Genomic DNA, 15,220 nt, shown 5'->3' with positions numbered 1-15,220 from the left:
GTTCCCACTAGTCTCTGAATTCTCAAGAAGAGAGATACTCTTCACCTTTGTTAACTCCACACCAAGCACAGTACCTGGTACCTAGTGCTACTTAATCATTGTTTTTCTTTCCTTCCCTTCCTTCTTCCCTTCCTTTTCTTCCTCCCTCCCCCCTCTCTCTTCCTTCCTTCTTTCCTTCCTTCCCTCCCTCCCCATCCCTCTTTCCTTCCTTTCCTTTTCCTTCCTTCCTTTCTCTCTCTCCCTCCCATTCACTTCCTTCCTTCCCTCTCTCCCCCCTCCCTTCCTTTCCTTTTCCTTCTTCCCTCACTCCCCCTCTTCCTTCCTTTCTTCCTCCCACACTCCCTCCTCCTTTCCCCTTCCTTCTTTCCTTCCTTCCCTCCTTCTTTCCGTTCTCTCTCTCTCTCCTTCTTTCTTCCACTCCCTCCCTCCCTTCCTTCCCTCCCTCCCTCTTTCTTTCCTTTCTCTTTTCCTTTCTTCTTTCCTTCCTTTCTCCAAAATAGCTTTTTATTAAAGAGTAAAGCACAGTTGCAACACAATTTTAAGTGTTTGTAAGTTAGGTCGCAAAAGGGGTGCAAAATGTTTGCAGTATAACTATTATATTCATGCAGCTAAAGTCATCCATCATATCTTATGCCAATACAAAAGTAAGTATTCCATGATTAAAAGTAACTCAAATCTAACAACCAAAATGATATTAGTGGATCTCTTATCCTATTTAACATTTTAACCTTATTTTTGATACTAAATTTCTTACCAAATGGAATCTACAAACTAAATTTTTAGAAACTGTCAAAGTGATTAAACACTACAAACCAAGTAGTTACGTTAACAGAAAGTACTGGGAGAAATAGTGACAGAAAATACTGAGAAAGTATCGCTAGTATATAGGCGTTTTATTAATGATTTTGATACTAATACACTCTAAAGGGAGTTTGCAAAAGTTGAACTGCTGGCTTCTGCAGATAAACCTTGACACTAAACTCTTTGTAACTATTCTTTTCTAGATGTGGTTGACATAAGATTAGTCACATTTAATCTATTCTCAGATATACATTCCCCAAAAGACCTAGTCTGTGCCAGAGATCATGCAAATCTGCAGTAAAAACATTTGGAGTTGGTTATTACTGTATGCCAAGTACTTTTCCTATCTTATTTCCATTTTTCTCAAAATTTCCTATTACAAATATATAACCAGAGCTCATCTTTTTAGATACCAAGTGGGTTATTTTGTGCAAAAGGGAGTTTTTATCAACAAACCTTCCCAATTTGGCAATTCAGTGGCAAAGAAAAGTCTTCATATGTGTAGTCTCTGTTTTCAATTGAGTAAAGAGAAACCAACAATCCTGTCTTAATACTAAGGCAAGCCCTAACTGTAAAAGTATCTTATTTTGGTTAAGTTTCTACAGTTCAAGCTCAGGTTACTCTCACAGATGACTAATCACTAAAATTACTTCTACAAGTGTAAAACCAATATTTCCTTAGGGGAGGGGAAATGGGAAGGAAGAAGCAAATGGAGAAGAGGCACCACATGGCGGACAGGGTATATACAGCTATATGTTCGGTACATGATTTTGGTCACTTTTCACAACATGATAGCTATTTTCTTGTGTCTCTTCCTGCACCTACAATAAAAGAAAGTGCTAAAATTTATGTTGACTGACATAACATAATAGAAATAATAATAATAATAATAATAAAGTTAAAAAGAAGAAAGTGCTAAACCTATAAATCAAAGCAAATTGATAAAACATTCACTTTCAAGTTTCATAAATAAATGCTTTTTTTTTTTTTTAAGATTTTTTTCGTCAGAGACAGAGAGAGTGAGCACAGGCAGGGGGAGCAGCAGCAGAGGGAAAAGCAGGTCCCCATTGAACAAGGAGCCTGACGTGGGGCTCGATCCCAGGACTCTGGGATCATGACCTGAGCCAAAGGCAGATGCTTAGCCTACTGAGCCACCCAGGTGTCCTAATATACTCATTTCTAATTATAAAGTTTCTACAAGACATTTGCATCTTTACATAGACTAACATATATCACACAAACTCATGGATGTCTTCTGTTATGCTCTTAATTTTGCCTAGATCTGACATTATCTTCATAAATATTCAATTAAGCCACAAACAAAAAAACTAACTTTTTGAATCTATCCAAGTTTTAAACAACAACAACAAAAAAAGATCAGCAGCAATCCTATAAAACAGAAAACAGAAGAGATGTCAATCCCTTACTTTCTTTGGCTTTTTGTGTCAGTTGTTTGAAAAACACTAGAAGCTGACATGAGGTTTTCTAAATATTATCTAAGAACTCGGTTTTCTGATTTTAGCTTCAGATTTTCTTTCTTAACTGCATCTACTCTTGCTCACAGATCTTCAAGTGCATGTTGACGTTCCAGCAGTTGATTAATAAGTTGCGTTTTTTTCTCTAGTTCCACCTGATTTTCAGCATCAACTGTATCCATGATGGCATTCATCATCTCCAGGAACAGACTTTTGGGCATTGAGTACAAAATCCTTGATGAATGGTCGGCCATTGGAGGTGCTGGGAGTGGGAGGGATCTAATCATTGTTCTTCAGTGGTCAGGCGTCCCTAATAAAAGGCAACAGACAGAAGAGAAACATCCTCATTGTTCCCCTTGGGTATCGGTGAGCATAATGCTCTCAGATTCAAAGACAACAACTTTCTGGTTCTAGGATTAAGCTAACTGGGTCAGCAAGATGCAAAGAGTGGGCCCAAGGCAGAAAGTGGTGGTGAAATATCCTGCAGCATACGTCCAGCCTCAATCTATGGACTTCTGCCAGCTGGTCAGAATTGTTGAGGACAGTGAAGAGATAAACTATGGAAGCAGTGTGTGGTGAGGCGGCGTGGTTCTGGACCACCTCCCAGAGCACAACTCTTACAGTGAAAATAAGCATTCACACAGTCTAGACGGCCTCCAAGACTTGCCTGTAATGTGTGCAGTATATTGGATTCCTTGTGGGGCAGTGACAATAATGAAAGACCCATTTCCCCTTTCTTCCTCAGTATCTGAATTTTTGGAAGGCAACAAGGTATCCAGCTGAAAAACTGCATTTTCCAGTCTCCCCTTGTGGATAGGATTGGTTGATGAGATTTAGGCAGAAGTCACTGTGCCCGCCCTCTGCTCTTCCTTCTTGCAGCTTGGAACATGGACTGCAGCTGTGAAAGCCATTCTGTAACCATGAATGGATACCATCAACAGGGAGCCAAAAGCTAGAAACAGTCAGGGTCACTGGTGACATCACAGAACCAGCATTTTAGCCATGGATTGCCAACCTTTGGACTACTTTTACATGGGAAAGAAAACAAACAAGCACACAAAATCCTATATTGTTTAAGTTACTGATATATACATTTTTGGTATAACCTTGACATTCACATTGCTGGAATCATTTGGCTTATGAGCTGATTGATCAGTATGGATTTCTTGTTTGCCCTTCACTGACCTCTTAGAGAGGCAAGCTCAGCCTCCACTCTTACTATTGCTGCTCCCAGTTCCATGAGGTCATTGAGGCTCTCTGCCTGAGACTATTTAATCTGTTAAGTTACCTGAAAGCAAGCACCTGGGTACACTAGCCACTTGCGATGTCAACCCGATGGGTTTTCAAACTGTTGGCTGAGCCCACTGTGACTGGGGAGCTCTGAAGGATGCTTTCATGGACTCTTTAATTTGGACCCAGAGGAACCACACAACTGGGAACCTATTACTCCTGAGATTTTCTTCCTAAAAGAGGGTTGCTTTTGAATCTTAACTATATATGTTTAAATCTTCCAATTTGCAATAGACACAAGATTTCCTGAGTAGTAAATACCAAACTTATAAGGGAAAACTACAAGGAAAACCTCATGATACTCCCAGAGAAAGAAACAGCATGTACAAAATAATGTGTAATGGGGGGGGTAGGCATTTAAGGTATAAGACTTCAAGTCTTCCAGTATGAAGGAGATTTTACAGTCAATAAATCCAGATATCAGCACTAGGAAGATCTAGATAAATCTGTAATCATCATCCAGTGTTAATGAAACAAAGGCATGTCTTAAGTCTGTCCAGAATATTGTGTGTAAATCAAATCTAGCCAGGGGAAGATCAAATAATCTGTATGCAGTGACCAAAATAGTAGAAAAAGAGGTTTGGGGAAGTGCACCAACAGGGGCTTTGAGAGTCCAAGAGAATTGGGTTCAAATCCCCTTTTCATTAGAAATGAAGGCACAGGTGGTTATCTTGGCAGGGCTGTTGAGGATGAAATAAGAAGTCATGAGTAAAAGGGCCTGGCCAGGGCGCCTGGGTGGCTCAGTGGGTTAAGCCGCTGCCTTCGGCTCAGGTCATGATCTCAGGGTCCTGGGATTGAGTCCCGCATCGGGCTCCCTGCTCAGCATGGAGCCTGCTTCCCTCTACCTCTCTCTCTGCCTGCCTCTCTGTCTACTTGTGATCTCTCTCTGTCAAATAAATAAATAAAATCTTTAAAAAAAAAAGGGGGGGCCTGGCCATCAAAAACAGAATAGAAGCATGGGAGAGATGAACACAGTGGTGATAGGTAGGGGCTTTGCCATCCTAGAGCAGAGGATCTGAATCTAGCCTCCTTTATTTACTTCTCCATGACCTTGGACAATTCAGCTAAACTTTTCAGGTCTCAATTATCTGATTCAGAGAATAAGGATAATAAACTACCTTATTGAGTGTGTTGTTGTGGGAATTATATAACAAGTGGCATGTCATACAAGCACTTAGCAAAATGCTGAAAACAGAACAGTATTTATATGAATAACACTGCTGGGGGGGAGCTTCTTCCTCCTCCCCCCACTCTTGTATTTCCTAGCCCCTTAAACTTAGGTGGGCCCATATGACCAGTTATGGACCATGAGAGGTCAATAGAAGGGGTGTGTACCATTTGAGTCAGAGCATGGAGAGTGAGCACTTCTCCATGTGCTTTCTTCTCCAGCCTTAGCAAATCTTGGAGTTACATGTTTGAGATGGTCATAGAGTGCTGGAACCTCCATTAACTTGAGATCCTGAGTGGCTATGTGGACCCACCTTGGCTGTGTTTGGCTACTAGATCTGGAGATTGACTTGTTACAACAACATATCCTAGCTTATCCTCACTAATATAAATACTTGTAAGTGCTGTTGAGATGAGTTACACAAAAAAACACTTCAAGGTCAAATAAGCTTAGGAAGTTCTAGGTTACGAAATAGGGTTCCCCCCCTTCCCGGACTTAGTAAGCCCTTTAAATGTTACTGTCCCTTGTAAAGCTCTAAGGTTTTCCACAATAATTTGACAAAAGATTATTATTGTTATTATTTTAAGGAAGCGTGTTTCACAACTCCAGTGTTCCATAAAACACACTTTGGAAAAGTGTGTTTGGATAATTGACTGTTTCCTACTGAGACCCTACTCTTGTTTCTCTACCTCCACGTGAATTCAAGCAATGTATTCCTGCAGCTCCCTACTTAACCCATTTCTACATTGCATGGCTTCTTATCACTCTCCATCCTCTTCCTTACCTCTGAATTCCAAACTGCTGGGCTCTTCTGGAAAAAGTTAAGGGATGAAAACTGATTGAACCTCCAATGCTGTTGCTACGTACGCACTGTTGAGCTTCCAGAATCTGCTGTATTTTATTTCATTTTCAGTCAATCACCTACAAATCCCCCACCATAGCTTTTCTTATGGTTACTTTGCTCACACCTCAAACTTACCCTCGTGCCCCTCCTTTCAGCAGGAAACCTCATTGTCTACTTTATGGAAAGGATCAGAATCATCCAATGTAAACTCTCGATGCATGCGTTCTTTCCCCTTCCTGCTTTATGTAGATCATTACCATTCTGTCTTATTTAAAAGAAAAATTTGTTTTCTATTTTAGATACTCCCCAAAACCTAAACAAGCTATTTATTTTCTCTTCCCTGTTTCTGTTAAGCAGTATTTAAGCTTTTAGCAAATGAACACAGTAACCACCAAGGAGTCACTAATAGCTTCTTAAAAGCCCCTGACCCTCAAAGTTATTATTTCTCACCCTGTGTGCTCTCCCCTTGGCCAATTCACATCCTCTTGTAACCTTGATGTAATTCTGCAGGTATGTTATGAATCTTGGTTTTCTTCTTTCTTGTTCTTAAAGATTCAGATTTTCATCTGTCAACTGTGCACCCCCATATGAATGTCTCAGGTATCACACCATTCAAACAACACATTTTCTTTCCTCTGTCATGTACTCCTCCTCCTCTGCTTCTCCCAGAGTTGGCTTCCCAGGAAACCAGCTCAAAATCTCACAGATATCTGTGCTTTTTCCTTTTCTTAGCTCCCTTTACTGTGTAGATAAAAGACCTCTCTTTCCTTTTCCACATCTGTTGCTTTAGTCCTCATTCCTCTAATATGGACCAATAAAATAGTTCCTCAACTGGCATTGCCAATCCCAGACCCCACACACAATCTACCTCCTAATTGGTGCCAAAGAGGATTTTTTAAAAAAAGATTTATTTATGTAATTGTTTGATATATAGAGACAACAGAAAGGGAATACAGCAGGGAGAGTGGGAGAGGGCGAAGCAGGCCTTCCACGGAACAGGGAGCCCGATATGGGGCTTGATCCCAGGACCCAGGGAGCATCTCAGGTGTCTGAAGGCAGCTGCTTCATGACTGAACCATCCAGGTGCCCCAAAGAGGATTTTTAAAAAAATATTGGAGAAGGGAGTTGGGGTAAATTGGAAGGGGAGGTGAACCACGAGAGACTATGGACTCTGAAAAACAATCTGAGGGGTTGGAAGTGGTGGGGGGGTGGGAGGTTGGGGTACCAGGTGGTGGGTATTATAGAGGGCACGGCTTGCATGGAGCACTGGGTGTGGTGAAAAAATAATGAATACTGTTTTTTGAAAATAAATAAATTGAAAAAAAATATATATATATATATTTATTTATTTGTCAGAGAGGGAGAGAGAGAACACAAGGAGAGGAAATGGCAGGCAGAGAGTAGAAGCAGGTTCCCCACCAAAGAAGGAGCCTGATGTAGGGCTCCATCCGAAGACCCTCACATCATGAACTGAGCTGAAGGTGGTTGCTTAACCAACTGAGCCCCCAGAAATCCCAAAGAGGAATTTGACAGAATTAAACCCACTCACGACTCAAAAATAGTAAACAAGACAGCATGGTACTGGCATAAAAACAGACACATAGACCAGTGGAACAGAGTAGAGAGCCCAGATATGGACCCTCAACTCTATGGTCAATTAATCTTTGACAAAACAGGAAAAAATATACAGTGGAAAAAAGACAGTCTCTTCAATAAATGGTGCTGGGAAAACTGGACAGCTATATGTAGAAGAATGAAACTCGACCATTCTCTTACGCTGTACACAAAGATCAACTCAAAATGGATAAAAGACCTCAACGTGAGACAGGAATCCATCAGAGTCTTAGAGGAGAACATAGGCAGTAATCTCTTTGATATCAGCCACAGCAACTTCTTTCAAGATACGTCTCCAAAGGCAAAGGAAACAAAAGTGAAAATAAACTTCTGGGACTTCATCAAAATCAAAAGCTTCTGCACAGCAAAGGAAACAGTCAAAAAAACAAAGAGGCAACCCACGGAATGGGAGAAGATATTTGCAAATGACAGTATAGACAAAAGGTTGATATCCAGGATCTATAATGAACTCCTCAAACTCAACCCACACGAAACAGACAAACACATCAAAAAATGGGCAGAAGATATGAACAGACACTTCTCCAATCAAGACATACAAATGGCTATCAGACACATGAAAAAATGCTCATCATCATTAGCCCTCAGGGAGATTCAAATTAAAACCACATTGAGATATCACCTTACACCAGTTAGAATGGCCAAAATTAACAAAACAGGAAACAACATGTGTTGGAGAGGATGTGGAGAAAGGGGAACCCTCTTACACTGTTGGTGGGAATGCAAGTTGGTGCAGCCTCTTTGGAGAACAGTGTGGAGATTCCTCAAGAAATTAAAAATAGAGCTTCCCTATGACCCTGCAATTGCACTCCTGGGTATTTACCCCAAAGACACAGATGTCGTGAAAAGAAGGGCCATCTGTACCCCAATGTTTATAGCAGCAATGGCCACGGTCGCCAAACTATGGAAAGAACCAAGATGCCCTTCAACGGACGAATGGATAAGGAAGATGTGGTCCATATACACTATGGAGTATTATGCCTCCATCAGAAAGGATGAATACCCAACTTTTGTAGCAACATGGACGGGACTGAAAGAGATTATGCTGAGTGAAATAAGTCAAGCAGAGAGAGTCAATTATCATATGGTTTCACTTATTTGTGGAGCATAACAAATAGCATGGAGGCCAAGGGGCGTTAGAGAGGAGTAGGGAATTTGGGTAAATTGGAAGGGGAGGTGAACCATGAGAGACTATGGACTCTGAAAAACAATCTGAGGGGTTTGAAGTGGCGGGGTGGGTGGGAGGTTGGGGTACCAGGTGGTGGGTATTATAGAGGGCACGGCTTGCATGGAGCACTGGGTGTGGTGAAAATAATGAATAATGTTTTTCTGAAAATAAATAAATTGGAAAAAAATAGTAAACAAACAAACAAACAAACAAACTTCCGGGTAACCTAGAAATAGAAAGACAACTACAGTGATAAAGATTGTTTGTCTCAAACTTACAGCCAGCCCTATACTTATATGTGAAACATTGGGGCATGCTCATCAGGGCCATGAATAAGCAGAGATGCTTGCCATTATAATTGGCCAGAATCATAAGAAAAAAGAGACATAACTACAGTTACGAGTGAAGTAAAATTATCTTACAGTATTTTTTGATTTTTTTTTTGAGCCAATGGATGAAAGATTGAATGGCACGGGAAAATTTTTATGATACATTGTTAAGTGAAAAAATAGTGACTAAAAAAGTATATAAAAAGTATGATCCTAAATTTATGGGGAAAATAAATGCATACTTATTTAGTGAATGAGGAAAAATTTCATGACTGAAGAGAATTAGTTGACAGAACACTTCTACACTATAATTTTATTATATGTTTTCCCAAAATAGATCTTTAAATATGTAAACCAAATTTTATTTTGTTTTTTGGGGTGTATTTCATATGTTCTATAAAGAAATAGATTCTTTTGAAATCAGCTAAATTATAGGTTCTAGTCTAGATACCAGGTGCATTTTAATATCCTACCATATTCCTGTGGCTTTCTAAAGATTAGCTACTCTTCACCCCTTTGCACAAGTTCTAATCCTCCCTCTTAAATATAGAATGCCTTAGTCTGTTTTAAAGACAGTCCTAGTCTGTCCTAAATGCTCCTAAGGAGCATTCTTTTCTGTCTAAGAACTCCCAGGCATAAAATACCCACAGGGAGGATTTTCTATTTAGAAGTGATTTGTTAATTGGTTTCTCTGTTCTTAGAAATTTGTTGAGCAAATCATAGACCCTAGACCAGGAATTTGCCATTTGAGTGGGAAGACAGAGAAGAGCATTGTTGTCTTGTTTGAAGCAAGGGAATTTACACAAAACCTTGAGCTACAAAGAATATTGTCCAGCCCTGCTTCTGTTAAAAATCAGGAAGAATATTTTTGGTGCTTATGATCATTAACTGCCACACAAAAACCCAGTCTAATTAAAAACTAACGAATCCTTCTGATTCAGGAAATTTAGCGGCGCTTCTCAATGACATAAGCCTCCTTTGCTTGTTACCTAATTTATTGGATCCTCCTGTCCTCAACTTGACTTGGTCCTAGTTTTTAAAATTTCTGATTTCCTTATTGTGAATTCTGTTACTAGCTCCCAGTGCTGGCCCTCAGACCATGCACCTCTCCAGTTCTTTGGGGCCCATCTCTGGCTAGCTAGTGAGGTTAGGCATAACATTGCGTGCTAGCTGCACATTCAGTTAATAAATCTGGTCAGGCAATAAGCAATGGTAGGTGCTAACACAACAAACCATAGGGTATGTTTTCATGTATATTCTTGCTTGGGGTTTACCAAGTTTCTTGGAACTGTGAATTTATAATTTTTGTCAAAGTTAGAAAATGCCCAGCCTTTTTATCTTCAAATATTTTTTTCTCTTTTTCTCCTTCTGGGATCCAATTATGCATTAGATAATTTGTTATTGCCCCACAGGTCTCTGAACTGTTAATTTTATTCAGTCTTTTTTTTCTTTTTCTCCTGTCTGTACTTTATTTTTGGTAGTTTCTATTTCTATTTCTTCAAGTTCATTCACCTCTTCTTCTGCAGTGTCTAATCTGGTGTCAAGCGCATCTAGTGATTTTTTTTTTCCACCTGTTTCCACATGTTGTACTTTTCAGCTTTACAGATTCATTTGGTTCTTTTTTTTTTTTTAATTCTTCCACTTTTCTATATCTTATGGTCATGGTTCATTTTATATCCTGAGCATTTTTATGATAGATATTGTCATTTCTAGTTCTGATTCCATTGAATGATTTTGCTTTCTAGGTTGTGGATATGTGGGTCTCATTTACTATTTCTTCAACATCTAGTAATTTTTTACTGGATAATGGCCACTGTGTTATTGGGGTATTTATTCTGTGGGTTTTGTTGCTTTCTTATGAATAGTATTGGGCTTTGTTTTGTCAGGTTGTTAAGCTGTTTGCAAATCAGCTTGATCCTTTCTAGGACTGTTTTTAAGTTTTGTTACAGCAGGTCTAGAATAAGTTTTACTCTAGGGCTACATAAGCCCTCCCCCTCCATTCCCTCTGTGGTCTCTACTGAATGCTGTGGGTATTTGAGAATCCCCACTCTGGATTATTGGAACTCCAGTGTCTCCCATCCCTCTGTGAGCTTCAGGAATTGTTGAGTTTATAGCTTCCTGGCAATTATTATCTGGCCTTGTGGGGTTTCACTCTCTGTAGACTCAGGGGGACGCCTAATCAGTTTTCTCTGTATAGCTGTCCCTTTTCTGGTACTTGCCAATTGCAACTGAACTCTGAACTCTGACCTCTATCTCCTCAAATCAGAGAGCTTCCCTATGTTCTTTGGGTACCTTCTTTCCATCTTTTGGTATGGACAGTGTATCCAAGCAGAAACTTCTTGTGATTATAAGCCTTATGTCTATGTTTCCCCTCTCTTAGGGATCATAGCTCTGTGCTACCTTTTGTGCAGTGTTTTTAGTTGTTATAGTGGGATGGGAGTCTAATATCAGTTCTCCAACATGGCTAGAAGCAAAACTTCACTTTACTTGTATTTTTTATTTAAGTAAGTGGTATTGTGATAAATCGATCTCATTCTATATTTTACCATTGTCTCTTTTTAAAATTTAGAATTATGGTTGTCAGATTAATTCAGGTTGATATGCTTAAATCTAATTTTTTTCTAATTATTGCATGATTGGAACTTTATTTTTTAAAAATTAACTTGGCAGGGCAATCAGGGCTAAATTAGAGAAGGGGTTTGTTTATTTATTCACATTTCTATAGTTTTTCTAAATCTACTTTCATTAACAAAAATACCTTTGCTCATCCTCCCTGTCAAAATATGCTTGTCACTTACTTTTTATTATTTTTTTATTTTAGATTTTATTTATTTGTCAGAGAAAGAGAGAGAGAGCACAAGCAGGGGGAGTGGCAGGCAGGGGGAGATACAGGGTCCCCGCTGAGCAAGGAGCAAGAAACCTGATGCAGGTCTCCATCCCAAGACCCTGGGATCATGACCTGGGCTGAAGGCGGATGCTTAACAGATTGAGTCACCCAGGCTCTCTGCTTGTCACTTTCTTAACACTTAAAAAAATATAAACCATTTTCACTATATAGAAATACATAGATAAAACAGAAAACAGTATAGTAGATATATACACAGATATAGATATAGATCCCTATCATCTAGATTTAAATACACACACACACACACACACTCACACACACACACGTATATATATTTAAAGACTTTATTTATTTTTTGACAGAGAGAGACACAGTGAGAGAGGGAATACAAGCAGGGGGAGTGAGAGAGGGAGAAGCAGGCTTCTGGCCAAACAGGGAGCCCAATATGGGGCTCAATTCCAGGACCCTGGGTTTCATGACCTAAGCCAAAGGCAGATGCTTAACAACTGAGCCACTCAGGCACCGCTAGATTTAAATATATTAGTGATTCTATGTCTGCATTGTGTGCATGCTTTTTTGTAATGATGATAGAAAATAAGATGTTTCAAAAACAGCTAAAGTCCCAATTTCATACATTTCTCCCCTACTGCCTACATTAGGAAACCATGGAAGTTGCTGTGTATTTCCCTATGCATGATTCTGTATTTTTATTATATATGTGTTGCTTCATAAAGACATAGTGTTTCATGTGATTTAAGACTTTACAGAAATGGCATCATGCTGTGTGTATCTTTTTGCAACTTGATTTGTGGCTTAGTATTAGGTCTGAAATTTTGATTTATTGAAACTGATAGGTGTGATTAATAGATGTTAATTGTCATATGGGATTCTCTCAACTATTTCATCTGGAGTTCCTTTATCTATCCCCCTACTCAGGGAAATTTCACCTTTTATTCTTATAGCTATTTCCTTGTCCCCATATATCCTTATGCTCACTTCATCAAATTGGCAACAATTTAAAAATCCAGTAACACTAAGTGTGGTAAGAATACAGGGAAATGTAATATCTTATATAATGTTGATACAGGTGCAATTCTGTACACCTGTCTGAGAGATGGATTTAGTGATACTAACACTGACAGTGATCAAAGGCCCATTCCATATTTTGGTGAGAAAACCGTCAGAACCACTTTTATTAGGTTCTACTTCATAAATTTTGATGACAAGTAAATAGCTTATTATTCTAGCCATCTCAAGAACTGAAAACTGCTATAAGACTTTATTTTTTTGGGGGAACAAAGACCCCAAAGGATGGAAAAAATAGAGTATTAAAAATTGTTGAGTGAGTTTAGGTTCAGTTATACCTGGAATTATTAATAGAAAGTAAAATTATTGATCTTTCACTGTACCCTGCAGCAGTGATATTTTATGACTTTGCATAGTTATACAAAATGTGTTTTAAGTTAGCTCCCCCCTTAGCTCTAAATGTCCAGCATCTTTACTCTCCATCTCCTCTTTTCTCTGGTAGGGTTATCTCTCTCTCCCTCTGTCACTTAATATACTCCTATGCTCATGAAACAAAGACAACAGCAACAAAAACCCAGTGGTTCTCAACTCTAGCTGCTGATTGGGACCACCTGTATCAAAACACCAATCCCTGGGACTCATCCCCAGAGATTCTGATTAAATTGGATTTAGAGCCACTGAATTACACAATTCAATTTACCAGTATAGAGCTTTACATAAAACATTCAATTACGCAAAATATATCTCTATATAATGCACTCATAGATCTTCTTTATCTTTCACTTTCTTTTGGAGCCCATAATTTGGGCATATTTTTCACATGACCACCCCCTCCCAGTTCCTACCAACCAATTGTGTGAATTTGGAGAAACTACTTAATTTTCATGTAGTATTTTCCCTCTCATCTGTAAAACGGAAATAATAATCACAACGTACTTTTCAGGGCTATTGCAAGAATCAAATTAAATTATACATGCAAGTAAAATGGAAAGCAATTTACAAATGTTAATTATTATGAGTCTCTCTGCTCAACATTACCATATGCTGTTTGGATCACATCCACATATAATTCTGTATATGTTGAATTGTTGTAATTTCCTGTTTATTTTTATATGTATCCTTACACTTTCATAACTTAAATCTCAATTCAATTAAGACATTTTGGGGGAAAGAAGTGAATTTAGACTTCTTTAGTATATTTTATTTCCCCATTTCCAAATGCAAAAGCCTTTGAGTGGAACGTATTAACAGAAACATAGTTCATAATTTAAAAATTTTTTCTGTTACAGTACATATTAACTTTGGCTAATAGGAAATTGTTTTTTCACATAGGGACTTTTATTTCCTACCCATGTTACTCTTTTTCCTTTCTACAATTTCAATCAGATACTTGGTTCATTGAGAGTTGGTTAATTTTCTGATGAGAGGGTTGTGTCAAGCTCAAAAGCACAAGGGGCACCCGAGGGGCCCAGTGAGTTGAGCACCAACTCTTGGTTTCAGCTCAGTTTGTAATCTCAGGGTCATGAGCTCGAACCCTGAGCTGGGCTCTGAGTTCAGCAGGGAGCCTGCTTGAGTTTTTCTTTCCCTCTCCCTCCGCCCCTGCCCCCCACTAAAAAACAAAACAAAACAAAACAAAACAAAACAAAAAAAAAAAAACTAAAAGCAAACAAACATAAAAAATAATCTAAGTGTCTTTTTTACCTTTCCTTTCTAAAAGTCTAAACTCAGAGCAGGTGAGAAGATTTGGAGCACAGACAAAATGCCCCATGAAACCATGGAGAACACAGAATTTGTCCATCTCCAGGAGAAAAAAAGATTTACCTGAGTTTAAGAGAGAGGTGAACAGAAAAGAAAACTGCAGGGGCATGGCAAGATCTTAGAAAAGGAGACTGAGGGGGCATTGAGGCAGTTGGGCAGCCTTGAGCAGACTCCAGTGTCCCAAACATGACTGAGAGATTGACAGCACCTGGACCTGCTGTGACAGGAAGGTGGACATTCTCCATGGCAACTTTGTGGACAGACGGCAAAGAAAAGGATTTCCTCTGTACAGGATTTTGAAGCCATGCACAACTCTGGCTGTTGTGGTAGAGGCACAAACTCATGAAGAACCAGGTTAACATGTCTTAATAGCTTAGTAGCCAAACAGGAAGTAAAGTGCACAAGAAATTAAAGAATATTCTATTTCTTGCACATTTGGAAACGTGGGCTGTGATATCCACCACATATATGCATATGCATGTAGTTATTTATATTTTACATTTACACACACACACACACACACACACACACATACACACCACAGAATTCAGGGTATCCTGCCAGAAATGACATTTATAGTTTTCTCTTCTCTAGGAGGAGAAATGCCTCAAAGAAACTCAGAGGTCAGAGGTCAACCACATATATTCCTAAAGGACAAACTTACATCAGTGTTAACATTTTCCCATTGTTGACATGTTTTGATTGATAGGAGAGTAGAGATACAGTTTTTATGATAAATTTAAAATTAAAAAACTAATGTTATCTCATTAGCAATGACAAATAGACACAATGACACCCAGTGGCTAGTGATTTCCACAGCACGGCACGGCTGGGTTGTTTTAAACGTCAAAATGAAGGCAGTCCAGAGTTTCTCCCGCACA

The 15,220-nt window shown here is 39.0% G+C and overlaps 1 pseudogene; it reads right to left on the bottom strand.

Annotated features, from left to right (window-relative positions):
- Window positions 1-2,218: 2,218 nt before the first annotated feature.
- On the bottom strand, window positions 2,219-2,563 carry LOC122907402 (annotated as a pseudogene).
- Between the last annotated feature and the right edge of the window lie 12,657 nt (window positions 2,564-15,220).

Source organism: Neovison vison, chromosome 1 (assembly GCF_020171115.1).
Source record: "Neovison vison isolate M4711 chromosome 1, ASM_NN_V1, whole genome shotgun sequence".
Taxonomy (NCBI): domain Eukaryota; kingdom Metazoa; phylum Chordata; class Mammalia; order Carnivora; family Mustelidae; genus Neogale; species Neogale vison.
Note: the sequence above shows the minus strand (reverse complement) of the source record. Positions and strands in the feature narration are given on the sequence as shown.